We start from the raw sequence: 14,193 nt of genomic DNA, 5'->3' as shown, positions 1-14,193 counted from the left end.
ACATTTTTTAAGTATACAATTGGGAACTCCAATGTCAGAATTTCCTTTATTAAAGTAGTATGAATACTTCTTAATGACCAAGAGATTTTTATTTTATAAAAAAGTATTATCATGATCATGGTCCATGTGATTAGAATAAGCCTTTTTGCAGTGCTTGGGAATGTAAGTGGGTACCTGAGAAGTGTATCAAAGAGGCCAAAAAAAATCAAAAATAAATAAAATCAAAAATAAATAACCCAAACTAAGCGCCCATCATTTTAAATACGGTAAGTCTGGGCCTAGGTCTGCAAAGCCTCAAAGTAGGTCTGCAGAGCTAGACTCAAATGGCCCACCCCTTCACCCCCATTGCACAGTGTGTGGGTAGATGTGTGTATATGTGTGTATGTATACAAAGTTAGGTATCACCATGGCCATGCCAGAGGTGGTTTTAGGGTAGTGTGACCCGTTCGGCCACATTGGGGACACTGCAACAATGGTGTAGAATGGAGCCACAAGAGGAGTGTGTGAGCACCTAATTTTAGCGTTGTCCAGGGCGTTGCTGAAATTTGAGCGCCCTGGCCATGCCGTTCTGTAACGGAGGCTGCGTACACACGATACCTTTAAAGCACTTTCAAAGCACATTACAGTAGAACCTTGGTTTATGAACACCTCGGTTTACGAATTTTCAGTTTACGAATGCCGCGGACCCATCTGGAATGGATTAATTCACTTTCCATTACTTTCAATGGGAAAGTTCGCTTCAGTTTATGAACAGACTTCCGGAACCAATTACACCCATGCTTCGGGTTAAGTACGCTTCAGGTTGAGTATTCCGCGGACCCGTCTGGAACGGATTAATCCACTTTCCATTACTTTCAATGGGAAAGTTCGCTTCAGTTTATGAACACTTGAGTTTTAAGTACTCCGCGGACCATCTGGAACAGATTAATCCACTTTCCATTACTTTCAATGGGAAAGTTCACTTCAGTTTATGAACGCTTCAGTTTATGAACAGACTTCCGGAACCAATTGTGTTCATAAACCGAGGTACCACTGTATTTCTCTCAAAGGATCCTGGGCACTTTAGTTTGCCCCTCCATAGAGTTACAATTTTCGGCAACCCTTGACAGATTGCAGTGCCCAGAATTCTTTGAGAATAAAATGTGCTTCAAATGTGCTTTCAATGTATAGTGCACATGGACAAATGCTAGCTTACAAAGGCACCCAGTTCGTGGCTAGGCTGAGATTTGAACTACCGATTTCTAGGTTATGCTCTTAATGAGTTCATTTAGATGGGGGACCTCAGGCTGGGGGTCGGTGGTGAGCAAATGCAGGCCTCCAGGCCTCCCTACTTGGCCCTCATGCTGCTTTCCAGACAACTTCCTGAGCCTCACAACATTGCTTTGCACCCGCTTAAAGTGTATTCACTGGAATGTGTCCCTGATCTCTGATTATACCTCTTTGTTTTCCTGCAGGGACGGATGTGTGAGTGTGAAGGAACAAGCCTGTTGTGCAAAGGTAAGTTTCATATTTATAGCTCTGTTTACTTTTGCTTATGGCCCTGCCCTCAACTGACATTTGGCCCCCAGAAGGGAATGTGGCCCCCAGACTAAGAAAGGCTCCCCAACACCCCTGATTTAGAAATAGAAGAGAGGCCCTGCACTATAGAACAAGGCAGCTTGAACTCTTTGTGCATTTTTGTTTGCCAGATACGCTCACCACTCTCCTTTGTCTATCCCCGCTATGTTGATAGTGCTCAGCTAGGCACTTCCTTTTAATGTTTTCCTCTCCCCCCTTCCCCCCTCCAGTTTCAAAGGTGTCTTTGTGCACGTATGGCTAAATTAATTTCTGTGACACACATTGCTGAAATGTAAACATGGTGCCACTTTGATTTCCCATGAAGATAGAACACATGCTGTTTCAGAAAAGAACATGCAAGATTGCGGGGAATTGTGGAAATCAAATGCTAATTATGAGTCCAGATGGGGGAAGATGGAGGGAAAGAAGAAAATAAAAGGAAGAGAAACAAAAGATGAAGAGAAGGACAAATCTCCTTTCCCGACTATTCTCTGCAACTGTCAGTCAATTTTGAATATCCAAAAGAAAGTCATCATCAGTAGAGGGGTTATTCCATTAGGAAAAAAACCCCACTCCTGTGCCACATAAAATTATCCTTCAGCATTACTTATATAAGGGCCACCATGTTTCCTTTCATTTATGTCTGCTGTTTGCTTCACGAGGGATCCAGGTGTTCTGCTTCGCAAGAGACAGATCTGATCCAAATAACGGTTGACTTTCTTATTTATGTATGCATTTATTTATTGGTAGGGGAGCATCCATTGCAATTTCTCCACCTCAGTAGCCCTTGGTGCAACCTTAAATCTGTGTTTTGCTCAGCACAGCCTGGTCCGGTTAACGCTAAACAACAACAACAACTGTTTTTCCATCTTCTCACAATCTTCATGTTGTTTGGCGTTGTCCAGTAGTGGCTGGTGACCTTGGAGCAGGTGGGGCCAGAGCTAATGAGAGGTGGAGTCTATTAATTCCAGCTTTGCCCCTGTCATCTTCCCTGCTGAGTTCTACAAGGGCAACAACACGGGAAGGAGAAGGAGAAGGAAGATTGTTCTTATTGTTGATAAGCAGTGCCACTCTTTGGACTGGTGGTTAGTAGGAGTCCAGGAGAAGGGTTTACCCTGCCTTGAAGAGGATTAGGTTTCCCAAGGTTACAAGCACTGACTTAAGGGATGGGTTTGTGCCTTCTCCATTTCTTTACGCTTTGTTGCTCTCACTGAGTTGGAGAAAAGTCTGGGGTGGGAACCCAGCTATCCTGGGGTTCTGAATAGCATCGGGGCACCTCCAGAAGGCTTGTGTATGTTTGGCGCCATGTTGTCTGGGATGGCGAACCATGGGCAACATTCTCTATGGTTTGTTTCAAACAAGCCAGCTTCAAAGCGTGAGTTATGTAGCAGGCTTGTGAAACTAACCATGGTTAGTGTTAACCGAAGTTTGCCTTGTCATCTAAGCCAGCAACTATGGTTAACGAAAACCAGGAAGATCATCTGTGTGGCGATAGGAAGGAGTTTGAGTCTGGAGCCTCCTGCTGCATGGTTTAGCATGATGTTGCAAACATATAGCAAGAGCCCATGTGCAAGAAAGAGGTTAAAGAGCCTTTTCCTCTGCTTTAGCTGCCATGGTTATGACTTAATGGGCAGAGACATCAAACCATTGCTGAAAGCAAGGTATCGTTTCTGTTAAATAATAGCCTTGCCTATAAAGACAAGAACCTTTACAGCTGTGTGGCTTGATTGAGAAAGATCTGGAGTGCGGTATATTCTGTAGTCTTTTTGCTGCTGTTGGGAAAAAAAAAATCATTCTTGAGCATCTAGCTAGTATTGCCAGTTGATTTCTGTATGGACACTTGGGAGACAAAGAAAGAAACAGTGGAGATTTGAAGTTTTAATTCATATGCCCTTGATGATAATTCCCCATCAAACAATCCAGGTTTCCCCCCTTTAGTTGATGCTGCATTCAGCAAAGGCATTTTGTAATTGTGGGGGAAATATCACCTCATTAAAACAAAAAAGCACTCTGCTTAATTCCGAGCTGCTTCCTTTAAGCAAAACTATTGTGCCTGATGGCTGGAAGCCTTGATTGCATCTCTTCAGAGGGGAACACCCTGATTTTGAACTACATCCTGGGTATCTCTCCCCGCCCCCCACCTCCTGCTTGTATTTTTCCTGATTTGCAACTCAAAGAGTCGAGGTATATTCTTGCTTGAAATGGGTTTACTTGCTTCTCAATGGTAGGTATTTCCCCCACCCCACCCCAAGGGACTGTAGCTAAACATATCACCTCGCCTCCCCCCTCTGCCTGCTTTTTTAAATCTTCAGAAACGCTGCAAAGTTTTGCTGATCACATACGCCTCAGTTCTTGAGGCCCTCCCCCCTTCAAACTCCTGTGGAGAGAGAGATTGCGGTGAGAGTTATTCCTCCTGACCTCTCCTGAGCTCCCATTGAGCTAAAGGTCAGGGGTCATTTTCTCAGACTCCCCATAGAGGAGCGAACCAAAGGTCATTCCTTTAACTCACTCTGAGTGGGAAGTGATGATGATGATGGTCTTTCTCTTCCTCCCTCTCTCTTTCTTTCTTTGTGTGTGTGTTTGTTGCAATATTAGTGTTTTGTTTTGCTGTTATTGCAAACCTGCAGCTATTGAAACAGTTATGCAACAAGACAAACATGAGAGAAAATGCCAAAAATAAAAAGGCAAGTTCTGAAAACAATAAAACATATCGTTACAGATGTACAATTAATGCCCCATGAACGACTGGGTCACACCTCGGAGCAAGCCTTGTTAAACAAAAATAGGTTCAGTAGGTTCAATAAATACAGACTGGGCAATGTTCATCTGAGAACGGAGAAGCCACATTCCTTTTTATGTCCCTCTGATGTCTTCCATTCTAAACAACACATTCATAGCCAGCCCCCCTCCTTCGCTTCTTCAAATGGATGGCTTGGCCTTTTCTGTGTCTTACAAAGGGAGTTGTTATGGGGCTATGTCTTCTCTCTCTCTCTCTCTCCCACCCCCCAATTATCTTTGCTTTCCATTCAGCAAACCTGTGAGTCTCATGCTGTCCCACGAAGAAAATTTTCTGTCTTCCCTTGGCATGAATGTTGTTGTTTTTTTAAAAAAGGAAAACCAAACAACTTCCTATGAAGGAAGACTCATCATCACCATCATCAAAAGTCTTCCCATTTCGGAGCACCCCTCCGTTCAGAAACAATAATTGCCTAACTGTTTCCCCCTCCTCTTGGCCTTCATATATAAAGGGAAGAAACGAAGGAAAAGACGCTGGTATTCCTTGATTTCTTAGGAATGTCTTGAGTACGGGCCAGCCATTATTTCCCAGTCTGGATTCCTCTCCAGAAGGAGGGAAGGAAGGCTTATTTCCTCTGATCCCCTCCTTACCAAAGAGAATGGACAGGCTCTGTCAATGCCATGGCCGCCTCTGAGGCTGCTCCTTCTTGACCTGTCCCCCTTCCCTCTTCCACACACATATATGTGAAGAGATCTCTTGGGCCTCTCTCCCCACTCCTGAATAAATAGAGAGAGAGGAACTAATCACAGGGCATTAATTACCTGAGGAGGGCCCCTTCTCTCTTTTTTTCAGAAGGGCACAATGACTAAAAGGGAGAGAGGCCTTTGTTCCTTCCGTGAAGCCTGTCCTCATTTTGACAGAAGCGACCAAGGCGGTCTACGTTGGGCTGTGGAGAGAGATTGTGGTGGCAAATAGGTTAAAATATGGTATTTGGCCTGACTGCAATGGTCAAAAGAAATGTTCTGCTTGACTAGAATGAGAGCAGGGGAATCAGTCACATTGCATAGTATAACAGCTTGATTCCTGTTTATTTTTGATCTACAAAACTACATCTACAGAGAAATTAATATGGTATAACACAGCAACCATTTTAGGCACGTCCAGTAAGTCCACGATGCACACATGTGTATCACACCGAACCCATAAGTGACCCAAAAACATCACAAAAAGAGGCAGAATGGGGGGGGGCATATAATCGGAACATCCATTGAAAAAGCCTGCAATTTCTTGCAGGTGCACAATGACCCCAAACACAACCCCTGTGCAAACAGGGAGTTGCCTGTATGGATTTGGCTAATTGTAGTATTATAAAAGAATATTTTGACCCTTTTCTCACCTTCACTGCATATGTTGACTGACTGACCTAGTTGACACACCATGGTAAACCACAGTTAATGGTTTGCCATGAATGTACCAGATTGAACTGCTTTGCTGCTTCCTACTTGGCAGTGGGAGGAAACGGATCATGGCCCCTAGCTTAGCGTTCTGTCCAAATCAGGGATCATAGTTTGTTTCATGCCAGCAAACCATGATCTGTAGCCAAGGTTTGGTCTTCGTTTACTGACCGTAGTTAATAAGAGTGAAACAAACCATAGTCCCTAGTTCGGAAAGAATGCTAAGACCATAGTTTGCTTCCTCCTAGCTTGAACTGGAGCAAAGTGGAAGTAATACACTCATGCATGATAAACCATGGTTTGTCTTCTCCAAAAAAGAAGGCCCATGGAGGACTTTGAAGGTCAGAACATAGAGCTTGTGCTGTATCTGGGGCTGGCTATAAAGTAGGGATTTGTAGAAGGGGCATTGTGTCAGGTGAATGATTTATGCAGGTGAGTGCTAGATAGACATGAGGCGGCAGTAGAATATCGGAGATCAGAAGATGGCAGTAGTTGAAGCGAGTGATGATCAAGGTTGGAGAGGGAGGGAGAGAAGTGCTATAGTTTTACAATACTGCAAAGCAACATAACCTGGGAATGGATTGAATATGGAGAACAAAGTGCAGAACGGAGGCATCGAGGCTGTGCACCTGTTCAGCAGAATGGATGGTAATGTCAATTCAAAGAAGGAGCCCTCGTAAACTATGTGAATAGTGCAACATGGTGGTAAGTAGGCACAGCAAGACCGGTAGTGTAAACACCCATAGAGAGGAGCAATTAAGCTGCCCCTATTGAGTCCAAATTCCATAGCGTCAAATTTGCTAATGATTTTCAGTTCAGTAGCTGGCTTGTTCCCCATGCTCAGTTTGAATACCTATAAGTAAGTAGATAACAGAAAATACGTCACAAGTCTTCATAGATCATTATAAGTCTTCAGGACTGTAAAGTCTTCTGGCCCTATGAACAGCGGCTCTTAAAGCTACATATAGTTCAGGGAAGTGTGTGTGTCTGTGCTTGCAAAACAATATTACGAAATGCAGAATCGGTAGGCATTTTACACTGCAATGAACTCACATATTTTGAGTGCCATGGTGGGTATTTCTGTCTGTGCATTGCATGGAGTCTTGAACAAATCACAATAGAGGCCTTTCCCTCCACACTAATCATGTTTTAGTTAAGTTATTGTCACACAATTGTTTGTTCAGAATTATGCTGTGAGTTTTATCCACTGTTGAGATTCTTTTCTTCTTCTCTGGAATGGAAAGTACAAATCCACTTTAAAAATGCTGAGATCTTTTGACTTCTCCCAGAAAACTTTTTTTTAAAAAAATCAGTCTAAGAGGATAAGAAATTCATTAGCTTAAGTTGTGTGATTCTACCAGCTCATTAGAGAGCTGTGCGCTTTTTGGTTTGAGGATGCCTCCCAGCTCTGCATTGAAGCTGTCAAAGTTAAGGATGAAGGTATGGGACCACTTAACCATCCTATGAGGCAATTTCTTATTTTTAACTATGCAGACCAAAGGGTTCATTAGATTAGCTTAATGAATAGTTATGGGCCTGGTGTACAGTCCACCCCCTTCTATTCATTACTGTACTGTTAATTGCAACCAAAATACACAATTGCCAAAAAGAGCCACCCCAAGAAAAGAAATAAAATGTAAATTTCAGCTTATTAATAGTAATTATGTTTTCAGAGCCACAGTTCTTAAGTTTTCTTTCATAACCAGGTAACACAAACATTTTGATTTGAATGTCAACACCTCAGACCTGTAAAAGGTCTAAACAGTTGAAAAACATGTACATCCCTACACAAACCAGCAATTATTTTTACACAGACCTGGAATGATTACATCCAGAATCTTCCATTCTGCTTGCAGTATTATGAAGTACTTGGTAATTTATTTTAATCTCTGGCACCTGAAAAATCGCTACTAGAAAAGCAGGTTTTTTTAAATAAAATGCATAGATGAAAACACACACACACACACACACACACACACACACACACACACACGTGTGTTCGTTTCAGTTGTGCTTTCTTCACAGTTTTGGTCAATTTATGTATCATCTGGAAAGTTCAGAATAGGGCAATTGGCCCCAAAATACATTCTGAAGCATCCTTAGTAAATCTTCTTTCACTCATGGAGAGAAACAGAGGCACTCAGGTGGAATTTCTCTGAGATTTCTCTGCTGTGGGCCAAGGCATCACCAGAGATAACCTCTCGTATCTTTCCTTCAAGTGGTAATGTTAAGGTAAAGATGAATGATTGCTTTTCATTTCCCCCCTAAAGATATGAAATGGTAGATCATGCCCTGTGGCAAGATTTATATAACTATATTATTGTATAGCACATGTGTTTATGTGGAACATTGTGGGTACCCTTCCTGTCTAAAAACGATTCCAAATATTCTCTGTTGTATTATTCTAATTTTCTTAGATAAGATAAAAATGTGTTAATACAGAAACATGTTTCTGGTGGAATAAATCTCTCTCCTCCCTCTGCAACCACGTACTTATAGTGGACAGGTGACAAAGAGCACTTCCTTTCTTATACCAACACAACTATTGAAGGTGCATGCCATGGAAGGGTTGGATGTAGAGGAATGGTGGATGAAACCAGCTGGGGAACCACCAAGGGAGGAGGGCTGAAAGTCTGGGGAGTGGTGGTGGGACAATGATGAGTGGTCACAGGGAGAAAACTGGGAAGAGGAGAGGTGTCAAGAGCTGAAGAGTTAACACGGCATAATGAGCTGGGGACTTCTGTGGCAGAGAGAAGTCCAGAATCGGAGGCAGAAGCTGAAGGAGGGGAGGAGAGAGGGAGGCCAAGAGGCAGAGAAGAGGCATGGGTGTCTCCCCCTCCTGCTGCAGCAAGCTCCCCTCCCCTCTGGTCTCCCAGAACCAGAAGAGGCATGAAAAGGACAGGTTGGCTTCATGTACGCACAGTCTCCAATTGCTTGGGATAAAGGAAAAGGAGGGGACTTAGGTGGCTGTGGGGAGGCAGGGACTTTCAGTCTCGGCAACTGATCCATGGGGCAAGACTAACTGGGGATGAGCTGCTGTGCATATTAGGCCTGACACTCCGCCAAGTCTGCACAGATCATGGTCTTGCTAATAAAGAGCGCACACTTCCACAGTGTCATTTACTGCTAGTTTCTGACAATGCAGGAGCCAGGCATGGGAAACCTGTGGTGTCTGTATGTTGTTGAACTTCAGCTTCCATCGCCCCTGATCATCCACCATGCACAGGGCTGGATTTAGGTTTGATGAGGCCCTAAGCCAGGCATCCCCAAACTTCAGCCCTCCAGATGTTTTGGACTACAATTCCCATCATCCCTGACCACTGGTCCTCTTAGCTAGGGATCATGGGAGTTGTAGGCCAAAACATCTGGAGGGCCGCAGTTTGGGGAGGCCTGCCCTAAGCTACTGAAGGTAATGGGGCCCTTTATATGTCCAGCTGTCCTTGGTCAACAACCAATTGTCGCTGTTTTTTGTGTTGAATAAGTGTGCATGCACATGAAAGCTCATGCCTATGACAAATTTAGTTGGTCTCTAAGGTGCTACTGGAAGGATTTTTTATTTTTATATGCTATATGGTAATTTATGGACCTAATAGGTATCTAAAGCCATTTGCACATAATAGGAGGCTACACAACACAAAACACTGTTGCTGTATGTAGGTTTTATTATATTTGTTTTTTATCTGAAGGAGCGTCTCCACCCCCATTGTTCTGCCCGGACACTGAGGTCCAGCACCGAGGGCCTTCTGGCGGTTCCCTCGTTGTGAGAAGCCAAGTTGCAAGGAACCAGGCAGAGGGCCTTCTCGGTAGTGGCACCCGCCCTGTGGACCCCCCTCCCATCAGATGTCAAAGAGAAAAACAGCTACCAGATTTTTAGAAGACATCTGAAGGCAGCCCTGTTTAGGGAGGCTTTTAATGTTTAATAAATTATTGTATTTTATTTTTCTGTTGGAAGCCGCCCAGAATGGCTGGCGAAACCCAGCCAGATGGGCAGGGTATAAATATCACCATCACCACCATCATCATCATCATCATATTTTGGAAATGTACATCTAGGTTTCCCCCCCTTTAAATTGTTTAGCTTATGCAGGTGGCGAGTAGTGGTCCAACACCGCTTGAAGGGGTGCTGGTTTAACACCCCACTATAAGTTATTGAACCTTCCTAAAGATAATACCATATTTTTCTGTGTATAAGACTATATTTCTTCCTAAATTTTTGAAGTTTAAAATAAGGGGCCATCTTATACACGGATAGTGCATTGTGCATTTTCTTCATTTTGATTCCCCCAAAATAGGGGGTGTCTTATACTCAGAAAAATACGGTAATCAGTATCCTGTTTGTAAACATTTTCCGGCATCCTTACCAGCTATGAAATACAGCAGAGTGGTGTCTGCGAAGACTCAGGCAGTTTTAAAATTATAAGTTCTGCTCAAGTGAGGATGATACGGTTTCTGATCTCTATTTGTTTCCATATGCCCATAGACAATTTATTTTCTTTGTTCTCAACTAGTGTGAATTCAGGACAGACATCACATCACATGATGCTCAGTAAACTATTAGCATCCCAAGGAGAATACCACTAAAATTGTAATTACTGCAGCAGTTTGTATTAAAGAATCAAAACAGCAAAGCATTTCAAAAGCAGATCTCTCTGATTTTTAATGTGTTATGTTTTAGATTGTGAAAGCATAGCTGTTTTGACATCACAATGCAAGGGAACAACTAGTCACAATTAACCAAGCTCTTAAGCAACGTATGGCACCTTTTGTATTTCCACCCCACCCCAAATGATTATTTCCGTAGTTTTGTAGCTAAGAATAATGACATTATAAAATACTGAAAATCATTCAGCAAGCAGTGATGGAGGAATAAATGTGAAAGCTTGGCAATGCAATCCTAAACGTGTCTCCTCAAAATTATGTCCCACAGAGTTAAATAGGGCTTACTGCCAGGTAAATGGATGTAGGATTGCAGCCTAAAAGTCTGTAAAATGCGCTGTTTTATCATAATGAAAACCATTTTGACCGATGATATTGTAATGAGCTCCATATGAAAGTGATAGCACACTGGAGTAGTCTAAATATACTTAATTGATGCACTGGGCTAACAATTTGGAAGAACGGAGTATTTTTTCAAGTCCACAATTTTGCATTTCATTTCATTCTACATTTTAGCAAAAAAAGGCTTCAGACCTTTCCCCCTTCAGCATGCTAGTGAAAATTCCAATAGCACACATTAGTTTAAAAACTAGGCTTATGACAGAATAACCAGTTGGCTGACAACATTTCAGCCTGGTGCTCCCCAGTCTTGATTGGTTACGTTGCATAAGGAAGGATGACGCTGGATTGGCCGGCTTTGCAGCTGTTGCTATGACTCTGCTGTTGCTAGGATCGCTGCTGTCTCCAAGCCCTGCAGGAAACATGTAATGAATTATGGATGGTTGATTTTCTCAGAGAGGCCTGATCTGTAATGCAGATGAGCTTCAAAGGACCCCCTTTTCTTCTGGGTTCTTAAAAAACACACACCAGAGTTTTAAATCAGAATCTGGCATTTGCAGTAGTCCCTAGTCACAGTAGTAACTACTGAATACTGATGTTAATTCTCATGCAAAACAAAGGCCAAAAGGTCACTATCTGCTATTTGTTCAGGAAAACCTTGTAGGATTTGCACTGAACGCGGAGACCGCTGGGGTATTTTCTTTTTAATTTTTTATTATTATCATTCTTATTATCATTATTATTATTGCTGCTGCTGCTGCAAAAAGGCAGCATATGGTGTACAGAGCTCAGAAGAGGAGCCGTTAGAAATAAATGCTATTCTGTATATGGTAATATTATTCTCAGCAGGGGGTCCAAGACTAGGTTGCGGACTAGTTAACAGAATTCCCGCTTCCTCTGTTGCCTTTGTCAACAAAATTGTTGCCCAAATGTGACCCCAGGATGTTCACAGCATGCGCTTTGATCTGGAGTATCTGTAGCTTTTCCACGGGCTAGAAGTGCTAATTCAGTGGCTGTTATAAAGCATACAGAATGCCTATTGCTTGGCAAATAAAGTGGCATCTCTGTTGCACCAGACATAAACTGTGGTATTGGCTTCAAGTTTGGGGGTGTGGGGAATGCTGCTTAAACTGGGAGGGAAGTCATTTGAAATCAGTGGGGATTATTGAGAACATAGGAAGAGCCTGCTGGATCAGGCCATGGGCACATCTAGTTCAGCTTCCTATCCGCACTTTGGCCAACCAGTTGAGGATGATAATGATTTATTAAATTTGTATACCACCCTTCATCTGAAGATCTTGGGGCGGTTCACAAAAAATGCCTCTTGGATACCCACAAACAGGACCCGAGTGCCAGATCACTTCCCCTCCCTGTGGTTTCCAGGAACTGTTTTGTTGATGGATCTAGACCAGGCACCCCCAAACTTCGGCCCTCCAGATGTTTTGGACTACAATTCCATCATCCCTGACCACTGGTCCTGTTAGCTAGGGATCATGGGAGTTGTAGGCCAAAACATCTGGAGGGCCGCAGTTTGGGGGTGCCTGATCTAGACCAAGCCCTCTGCTACCACTTGCGAGATGTTGCAGTCCAGGATACCGATTCAGGAACAGAACTTGCAGAACAGTAACTTGAGTTGTAGTTGCATTTATTATATACAGCAGGGTAAAGCGCAGCTTTCGATATACACAGTTACCATACCTGCCAAGTCCTGGATGGAAAAATCCGGGACCGGCAGCCCGCGACACCAGAAGTTGCGTAGACGCAACTTCCGGTGGCACTTTGCTCTTCTATGGGCACCAGAAAATGGCGGTGCCAGCGCCGGAAGTCACTTCTACGCATGACCGGAAACGCGTAAAAGCGACTTCCGGCGCCACCATTTTCTGGTGCCCATAGAAGGGCAAAGCGCCACTGGAAGTTGCGTCTACGCGTTTCCGGACATGCGTAGAAGCAACTTCCGGTGCCGGCGGCGCCATTTTCTGGTGCCCATAGAAGGGCAAAGCGGCACCAGAAAAATGGCTGCCGGCAGAAGCGGATTTAAGGGAGAATAATGGGATAAAAACCTATACGGGAGACCGCCGGGAAACGGTAGGAAAAAAGGGGGTTTCCCGGCGAAAACGGGATACTTGGCAGCTATGACAGTTACTATACTCTCTCATCTAACATAGACCAACTAACTCCAAACAGAGACTTGCTGTGTCATACTACTTATCAGGGAACCTTCAACCAATCACAGCCTGTTGCTAGGCTTCCCAGTTTCTAGGCAGACTTTGGTCATGTACTCCTGTTAACTTGGCTTCTTGCCAGCTAACTAATTGCTTCTTCAAAGCTGCCGTTTCTCACAAACCCTTAACATGTTTTGCCTCTGACCATGGAGGCAGAGCAAGAACCATCATGAATGGTAGTCATCAGTAGTCTTCTCCATGAATTTGTCCAGTCCTCTTTTAAACCCATCAAAAATGGTTGCCATGACTGCTCCCTTATGGAAGCAAGTCCCATAGTTTAACTAGGTTCTACTTGAAGAAGTACATCTAGAACTCTATGAGTAGACATATATAGGATCACAGCGTTCATTTCACTGACATTACCGTGAGGCGGGAGAGAGTTGCAGTGAGATAATGTTTTCATTTCTCTAAAACTTTGCTCTTACCCGTTTATAATACTTTGCACTTACGTAGTGCTTTTGGGTGTTCATATGCACAATAGTGAACTTAGGTGAGGAGTGCTGACAGGATTAGAACCAAATGGGGTTAGATGAAGAAACAAGGCAGCAATGGCATGCTCCGGAAGTTAACAAAAATGTAATGATATTTGGGGTGGGAATCGAAGTGGGCAACAAAACACTGTATGAAAATGGAGCTTGCTCTGTAAACACACAAATATTGACTGCCTATTGGAAGGGGGGGAATGGAGGCAAGGTTATCAGTCATTATTTTGCTGCACTTTCAGGTGCATTTATTACCTTACAACAACCCTGTAAGATAGCTCAGTATTTACCCATTATTACAAACAAGGTTATGAGGCTTGCTGATGCTGGAGAGAGAGAGAGAGATTCATTACTCTCGCATAGCAGATTTAGCACAATAGCAGTTGCTCCAAGCACATTAAAACTTATATTTGCATCTGACCTCACCCACCTTCAAACAAACATTCCCCACAAAAATACTTTGGATGGAATAAGTTACACTTAGCTTTACAAATAAGTGAAAATTTTACTCAGTTTTCAGAAGCTACAGCAAACAAGCCTCAAAATTGTTGGCAGTAAAATACAGACGAAAAAGTTCCAAATGACTTAAAAAAGAAATAACTTGCAGGAGAATCATGCAGTCTTAAAGATGCAGGCGGTAAAAACCTTCTTTTGGAGAGATTCTGAGCTTCCAGCATGCTCCAGGAAGTTGGGGGGGGGGGCGGGGAGCAGAGGCTGCTGTGAGCCGGCTTCTCCCCTCCCATGGT

The 14,193-nt window shown here is 43.3% G+C and overlaps 1 long non-coding RNA gene across 1 annotated transcript in view; it reads left to right on the top strand.

Annotated features, from left to right (window-relative positions):
• LOC132592868 (uncharacterized) overlaps positions 1-14,193 on the top strand; it is a 102,359-nt gene that overhangs the window by 16,226 nt on the left and 71,940 nt on the right. Inside the window, exon 2 of the long non-coding RNA XR_009558424.2 lies at positions 1,455-1,497. This is a non-coding gene — a long non-coding RNA (uncharacterized LOC132592868). The remainder of the gene's footprint in view (positions 1-1,454; positions 1,498-14,193) is intronic.

This window comes from Zootoca vivipara, chromosome 11 (genome assembly GCF_965207765.1).
Source record: "Zootoca vivipara chromosome 11, rZooViv2.hap1.1, whole genome shotgun sequence".
NCBI lineage: Eukaryota > Metazoa > Chordata > Lepidosauria > Squamata > Lacertidae > Zootoca > Zootoca vivipara.
The sequence above is the reverse complement of the archived record's forward strand: the minus strand, read 5'-3'. Positions and strand labels throughout refer to the sequence as shown.